Genomic DNA, 8,822 nt, shown 5'->3' on the forward strand with positions numbered 1-8,822 from the left:
GGGCAATCGTTGCACACGTGTTCCTCAACCACCTCTGACACAGCCAACACACGGTCGCCGTACCTGCCAGCTTGAGCGCCACCTCGTCGGTGAGCACCCGCCGCAGCAGCGTCTCTGGGTAGTGTCCGAGCGTGGCGAGCGAGAGCAGCGTGTCCACCAGCGGCAGTGGCACCTCCAGCGGCGGCCAGCGCTGCATGTGCTGCTCCACCAGCCGCAGCGAGGCCGGCTCCGGCGTGTGGCCCAGGTGGCTGAAGGCGTACAGCAGGCGCGCCACGTCCTTGGGCCGGCCGTCGGGCACGGCGGAGCTCACCGCCGGCTCCTCCAGGCGGCGGCGCAGGACCGCCTCCAGCGCGACCAGCAGTGGCGTGTCGCGCAGCGGCGGCGCGCACAGGCAGGCCGCCAGGTGCGCGGCGGCCGGCAGCGCCAGTCGCGTGCCGCGCCACGCCACAAACTGCCGCAACGCGGCGAGCAGCGGCGCGGCTGAGACGCGCGCCAGCCGCAGCGCCTTGAGCAGCGCCACCAGCGAGCCGGTGTGGCCGCCGTCGGCCGCCAGCCGGGAGGCGGCGTCCAGCAGGCGGACGCGCAGCCGGCCGCTGGAGACGGCGGCGCCGCAGCGGAACGAGGCGGAGCTGAGCGCCACCAGGTCGGCGCTGGACAGCAGTGCGGCCCGTTCGGCCAGCCGGCGCTGTATTGCCCGCCAGATGGCAGCCGGCGGCCGCAGTCGCGTCAGGCCGGCCACGTACAGCGGTCGCAGCACGGCGCGTGTGGAGTCGTCCGAGCCGATGTTTGTGAGGGCGGCAGCGACCGTCGGATGCAGGACGGTGCGGGCCGGGCCGCGGGCGTTCAGGGCGGCTGACACCAGCAGCAGTTCCTGCTGCCATGGTGAATAAGAGGAGCACTGAAGCTGCTCCAGGGCAGTGTGCAGTATCAGGGATGAGCCATGGGTGCCTTGCTTGTCAGGTGATGCCAACATCTGGATGCTTTTGCTGAAGATGGCACTTGGGTCAACTGTGGCATCTGGTGACCAATTTTCCTTAGTTTTCTCAGCATCTAAGCTGGCATGCCTATGAGCTGGCTGAATATAGCATGGGTACAAATGATTAATTATTTTTAGCTCCAAAATGTCTGCATCAGCATCTCTTTCTTCTATCAGCTCACATGACTTGCAAAATTGTCTTGGAGCAGAGGGAAGAGATAAAAACAGTCTCTGCAATGTTGTAAATCTTACCATGCCCTGTGGTTTTAAGCAAATGGTGTTGGTGTATGTGAACAGCCGGGTGTGCATGCTTGAACACGCCTTATGACCTGAAAAATGGGGTATTATTGACAACATTTAGCTTACAAATGTAACCACAGCTACAAAGGCCTAGCAACATAAAATTTTAGGTGAAGAAAGCCTATTTTATTGAGATCAGCACAAAACAGTCATCAGTGATGAATAAAGGCAAGCAGGTACCAAGATTAAAACCTCATTTATGACTACATACATTTCTCTACTGGTTCAACCCTGTCCAAATCCTTGACAAAAGGTCCAAATTCTGAATTTTCACAAATGCCTTGGATCATAAACAGTACTAACCTCTGATAGATTCCTATGCTGCATCCCAGATCATGCACCTTAGACACAGATACATGAAGAGAGGTATTCCATTAAACAAGTGGCCTAGACAAGCATGTGAAGCGGATGCCCAGGTATGGTTTGCACTTACATGCTGAGCCTGTCCTTTACTTTTTCAGATTGCCATGAAACAAATCATGAGTTCAAATAAACTGCCGACGCCACATTAGATTTACCTGTGCCTCCCACCAAAGCTTTATGCTGTTGAAATGTGCTTTCTTATCTTTCAAATCAAGTCAGAAAGGTCATTGTAACATCTTACTTTCTCCCATCATTGCTCTAATGATGATTCCCAAATGGGGCAACAGCGCGATCAACATCAAAACCAAAATCAAAATAATAAAAACATGTTTTTAGCAGTGTTTAGCAATGTTCAGTATGCGCCCGGAAACGTCGCATACCCGCCGTAGTTGTCCGGCTGCCATATTTTGAATGCGAGAAATAGGAATAGAAATCAAAGTACGTGTAAAAAGCTTGACACTCAAGGCGCCGAAGGGTTCGCGAATTTGGATCCCACCGTAACGCAAATAACCAGCGTGATTCACGTGCCCTTAACTCACCAACAATATGAATTTGATACCAGTATGCAACGCTGTAAACATGTTGCTGCCTTTCATATACCATCATAATAAGACGAGCTGTGCATTTTCATGAGGTTTTCGCCAAGTTTTGATCGCCTGTACACCTTCCGCAGGACTTCCGCGCCTCTTCGGTCTTCACCACCCGCCTGCAATCGGGTTGAAGAGATTCGGATCTTTTAAGACTGCATCGGGCATTATCAGCCGGGATTGAATGCCCGGCTGCCTCCCGATGCAATGCGCTGTGTCGAACCGCGTCGCTTTAGCTAATGGCCGGAGCGATGGAACTATAAGCCAGTGGACGTTAATGCTCATGCAATTGCAATCCTTCCCGACGAAACGTAAGTGAGGAACAAAGCTAACATAAGTGCGCAATATATGACACGGTATTACCTATTCAGGTATGTGTTTCCAACGGCGACGGTTGGCTCTAAGTAACACTCGAATCCAAATGCAAACGTGCATCATGCTCGGGCTCAAAAGTGCTGCGAGTCTCCTAGATCTCGTACTCAGATGCAGGTTCATACCAAGGGGCGGCGCATCCGAATTTGGGATGGGGGGGGGGGAGCAAAGAGTTAACAAACGGCCTCCCAAACCGATGGGCCCCTACACTTCAGTGAGGATATTTATTTGGCCGTGGAGGTAGCGACTGGCCACCATTGTATCTCAATGAGTACAGTGTCTGCATAAGCTCAGATGCGCCAGGGTGGTTAGATTAAAGGTTCTAGTCGCTTCGGTGCTCGCTATTTGCCCCTGGCTGCGACGGCCCGCAGCCGGGGTCAGTAGCCACCCAAGATCAGCAGAGTGGACCGCGACGAGCGTCATAACACCTTACACTTCTGCCACAAATCTCTGCCGTTTAGTTGGAGATTCACAATCGGATGGTCGGTCGGCCAGGGTTCATGCACCAAGCCTCTTAAGTTGACCGGGTGCGCTGATAATGAAAAAAGATAGTATAAATGGCAATGGAAGGGTTTATAATAAGGCAGCGAAATGTGTCAGACACGAGCCCAGTAACGAACGTGCTCCATGACCTCAACCCTATGTCGGTCAGCGGCCCGACGAACCGGACTGGAGTCTCCTGCCAATTATTGGACCCCCGTGTCGGTAAGGGATCCCCTGACATCAATGAGGTCCATGCGTCGATCCGACATCAACTGCTCCGGTCTGGGTGCCTTCTGCATAAGGGAGGGGACCGATGCATGATGCATCCCTCTGCGGCTCTCCTGGTCGACCAGGGGGCCCCGGCCACGGTGTCTCCAGAATATTAGCCGGAAAGCATCCCGGGTGTCAGGTTGGAACGGAAATCCCCTTCAACCCTGACCAGTAAAGGAAATGGACCCCCTAGTGTTCTACTTACCGGGCTCCCTGTCCGCGAAAGATAGGAGTCTCCTTAATATTCAATCCGCTGGATCCCTCACCAAATTCATCCTTCGGCATGATGATGACACTTGAAGAAAGCTGGGGCTCCTCAAAACAAAATTTGCCAAATCTGATGATTTTGGGGGATGCCTTTTCAGCAGGAGCCCTTTATCACGCTGTGTGCGGCCCCCACCTCTTCTCACCATAAGTTTGGCCTCTGCCCTGGTGTAAGAAGGGGCTTGTGAGATCTGAGGTAGGCTCTTCTTGGCCTCAAGTGTGTGAGTGGACCTATCCGGACCTGACATGGCCGCTCTCTCAGTCTTTTTAAATATTGTGTCCGGACATTTTGAATCGAAGGATTTCTGGTATCAGAACTCACGCGAAGCAATGCTTGTTGTATCAACCCTGATCCCTATCATCCGATTGCGCAATTTTATGCGAACGGCAGACTTTGGCGGCGAAAGCTTAACTGCCAAGGGCGTATAGCGAGCGCCTAAATCGACTCAATGTCACCCCGCATTGGATGGTTCAATCGGAAGGCATGCACTCTAACCAACGGAGCCATCGGGACTGTCTAAAAGGTGTCTTTTCTTGATATACGAGGCGCCCTATCTGAGTCTACGGTAGGCACTTTCCAGGCTTGAGAGGGCGTTTCTGTGCTCATGATGGACCCTACCCAGAACTGAGACGGACCCCTTCTGAGTTTGCGATAGGCCTGTTCTGATCAGAGACAGGCTCTTTAAAGTCTACAATGAACCTTTTTCAGACCGGAAAGGGTCTTCCCCGTCCCCGAAACTGTTACAGGGGTTTCTTGCCTTGAAATTGACCCCTTCCGGACCTGAGATGGGCTCTCTACGCTTACTTGCATGACATGCAATAAGTTCATTTTTCCACAAATCCACCGGGGGCCCATTTGGGCTACCTGAAATCCGGGAAAAAGATAGTTTTGGCCCTTACCTCATACATGGGAACAATTTGCGGCCGCCCCCCCCCCCCCCCCCGAAACATCGCCACTGGCTTTCTTAGCCTACGATGGGCCCATCTCAGCCCAGAGATGGGCTCTTTCCTAGGTCCAAAAAATGAGACGGGCCTTTTCCGAGCCTCAAGCTCTCCGTTTCTAAGCCTACACTGGATCCCCACCTGACTTGAGACGATCCATTTATGAGTTTATGATGGATCCTTTCCAGACTTTAGAGGGCCCCCTCTAAGCCTACGCTGGGCCCTTTTCCCGACCTGAGACGGACCCTTTTTGAGCTTACAGTGAACCTTTTCAGACCATTAAGGAACCCTACCGTGCCTGGAAGGGACATGAGTATTTTCCCGTCTTGAACTGGGCCATTTCCAGCCTAAGATGGGCCCTTCCCGGACACGAAACGGCTCCCACCTGAGCTCAAGGTGGGCCCTTTATGGACCGGGCAGGGGTCCTCTACACCTGCTTTGGAAACATAATAAGCAAGCTCTACCACATAACCGAGGTTCTCTTCTGGGCCACCTAAAATTATGGAGGGAGCAAAAGATACCTTTACCCCCGCTTCAAAAGATGAGGAGGCAGATTGCCCCTGCCGCCCATACCCCTCTACCCCCCGCCCCGTCCCCGGATACGCAGCCACTGTTCATGCGAAATTGCATCGAGAGTTGTAGACTAATGAATACGGGCCATCAATTTTGGACACTTTGTGGGACGTGGGACAAGAGAGGTGATAACAGGCATATGACTCTTCAACTGAACTCATATCACACATGTGACGCCAAAATAAAGTGTAACGCAAAAGAACATATCTGGAAAATCATCAGAGGCGTATGCAGCATTTCGCAACGGAGCGACAGGACTCAGAATATGTCACTGAGGAATCGAGCCTGGCAGTTGCTTGAAAGTTCTGGCAAGGTGTAAAACAACATGTCGTGTTTTCAGAACATTTGTTTTCACGCATCTACCTGGATTTTAAACCTTCATATTAGTACATGTACGTGTTCAAACGGGCGCGTGTCTCAGTTGAACCGTCTTGTATACGCCCTGAGCATTATCAAGGTACTGGGAAGTTCGCCGCACATGACAGTTTAGCGGGTATGGATACTCCCTGAGCATTATCAAGGTATTGGGAAGTTCGCCGCACATGACAGTTTAGCGGGTATGGATATTCATCAAAGCGATACCCACATGCAAATGAAATCAATTCACGGCACTCGAAAATTGGTTGACTGTGGCCAGGCGCGACAATTTTGATTCACAAAATCGACCAGTAAGTTATCAGTTACCCTTTTTAGGACTGCGAGAAAATAAATATCCAAAACACAAGCGTTTGTGGCTGGCCATCGGTGACAATGAACTGGCCGTAACCCCGGTGCGTAGCTTTATGGCATCATCATTTCCGGTTTAGGAGACGGCGTGCTGTATCCAGAGACCGGTGTCGGAGAAGGCGGACTGGAAATTTTACGTCTCTAACATTGATCCAATGTTAGTGACGTAAAACTTCCGCGTTTCAATGCTTTGTTCACATTTCAACGCTGCAAGAAAGTCAGATCGGAGTAAAAGATTTGCCTGCAAAACCCAAACGTTTGCAACTTGTATGTTGCGCAGATATGCGCTTACATCATCATTTATGTTTTAAAATTAAATTTAGCACGCCGCAAGGAAATGAAGATCACATGTCACAAATCTGGTATGTGTTGTATGTTCATTACAACTTACTATTAAGTAATTGTATGCCCTTAGTTGTTTAAAACAAGTCCGCTTTAAAGCCCTGTAGGCACTGTTAAATAGGCCTCCCGTGACACGACTAGCCTGACTGCATCCTTGGATTTGTGCACACAGATCTCGAGCATGCAAATGCGAGCTGCATGTTTATTGAGTGCTGTAGGTATGCGTGTCGCTGATTCTGCGCAGCCAAAATAAAGCATAAGCCTGTGCCAGTTGTCAGCGAGCAAATCCCAAATGGAAACTACCTACCTGTCTACGACTTCTAACAGGTGTTCTGGATTAACGCATTGTTTCGCCAGAAATGCTTCCATTCCATGGAGGACACTAGGCTACATTTTTGGAAATAAGTACTGAAATTATACATTAGATGGTGCACGCTTTGGAAAGCTCTTGCATTTATGGCCGTGAGCGTGTCCTCAGAACGACAGGTGAGGCAGGGCTGCGGGGCACACGCTTTCACCATCCGGTACCAAACCTCTCTGTGTAACACAACGCACGGTTGGACTGTCTCCACGCTCTCGCATTGGCGATGACCCGTTCTTTGATGTTAAGGATGTTTTGTTTATGAACTGTAGGGACCATATTGATTTTAGAATCCTGTGCTTAATCGGTCCGTGACTGTGCATGGAACCCAAACTTTGATGACTCCAACCCGTGATAAGTCAGCGTCAGATAAGTCAGACAAGTCCGTGCACTTAGTGCCCTATTTATGCACACGTCGAGTGCATGAGGATCACCCGACTCCAGTCACTGTGCCAAGTTGTGTTTGCGCTCGCTGTACTAGACGCATATTGACCGCTGTAGTAGACATATATTGACTACTGTGGTGGGAGCATACTGACCGCTGTAGTAGGCGTATATTGACCACTGTAGTAGGCGCATATTGACCGCTGTAGTGGGAGCATACTGACCGCTGTAATAGACGTATATTGACCGCTGAAGTAGACATATATTGACCACTGTGGTGGGAGCATACTGACCGCTGTAATAGGCACATATTGACCGCTGTAGTAGGTGCATATTGACCGCTGTAGCAGGCGCATGTTGACCGCCGTAGCAGACGTATATTGACCGGCGTAGTAGGCGCATATTGACCGCCGTAGTAGGCGCATCTTGACCGCTGTGGTACCCGCATACTGACCGCTGTAGTAGGCGTATATTTTCGCTGTGGCAGGCGCACATGGAACGCTGTAGTTGAAGCACCCCAACACAGAATATCATGTCACTGTCCAAGTAATGCATTTACAGCTGAAAGACACGGCAGCAATGCTTTATTTAGCACAGCATTGCTGGCGTATCTTCATCGCCCTTACCACACGTCTTTTTCTTACAAAACATTACTTTTCACTAGATACTTTTGCAAACATGTCTTTCAGAGCTCTCTTGTGATTTGTTACAATGTTACCGCCTGCCTTGGCTACAAAGCATTTACACCTGCATGCATTTTTGTCACAATATTTTGAAGGGTGATATGGATATTTTTCCAGTTTTGTTTGTCGCGATGCATCATACATTTTTAAGGTATTTTGTTAAGGCCAGTGGTGGAGATTTTTACCTTCCCACCAAACGTTCAAAACATATCACTTTCATCCCCGATGTTTTCCGCACTTGAAGCTGTTTTAATGACTTGAAGGTACGTGAAACCAGCTGCCGCCTGCTGTCACTGGGCGTCCGACACCGTCCGCGTTTCGTACGTCGCTGAAAGCACATAGGGCCTGAGAGCTGCTCGCTTAGTACTTCTCTGCAGAGGCTTTTGGGAGACTCTATTGACTAACCACTTTTCTTGCGATAGGTGTTTTTCTGTAAATTGCTCCACAGGACTATCGTCGCTATTTTAGCCTGAGGCGTGTCTGCCCTGTTTTGTAGCTTTTTGCTTTCCACTTTGTACATGATGACGCTAATCCTGAAAAGTCACACAGCATGAATAGGCAAAAGATCTAATACAATGCAATACAATACAATATAATGAACCATTTTTCAGGACAGGTCAGATGGGTATGAATGACGTTCTGCCGTCCCCACGTGTGCTTGAACGCGAGCACCTGCACACTAAACCTGGCGGTGTTGACCTGATGTCACATGTCACCTGATGACCTGATGGCCCGCAGTCACAGTGCCACCTCCAATGTTTGTGGCCTTTGATGACACCCGTGTGGTCTATGGACTCGTCGGCTACGGTGGCCATTCTGCGTGATGGCGCTGATGGCATAACCACTTCACACAACCAGAGCCGCTAGATGATGGGATCTGGTGTGCGCGGCGCTGAGGTTGCGTTGCAGAGCACCGGCTATTGTGGTTTCACAGGGTTTACATTCGCGACCGCAGTATCCCGGGTGCTTGAAATATGTCAAAATGGGGCGTCCCACTTTGTACTTTTCATTTATTGTTACATTAGACGCGCACAATTTGATGTATAATACCAGATCAGGTAATATTTTTTCAGATCCCAGAATAAATCAGATTTCTCGAAATCCTCCCGAATAGCTCAGAATTTCTATTTGAAGTAGCGTACCCTTCGGGGAAATCTCATTTGACTACCTGCTCACCATTATGAGAGTACTGCATT

Source organism: Pollicipes pollicipes, unplaced genomic scaffold (genome assembly GCF_011947565.3).
Source record: "Pollicipes pollicipes isolate AB1234 unplaced genomic scaffold, Ppol_2.1 Scaffold_5724;HRSCAF=6776_pilon_pilon_pilon, whole genome shotgun sequence".
NCBI lineage: Eukaryota > Metazoa > Arthropoda > Thecostraca > Pollicipedomorpha > Pollicipedidae > Pollicipes > Pollicipes pollicipes.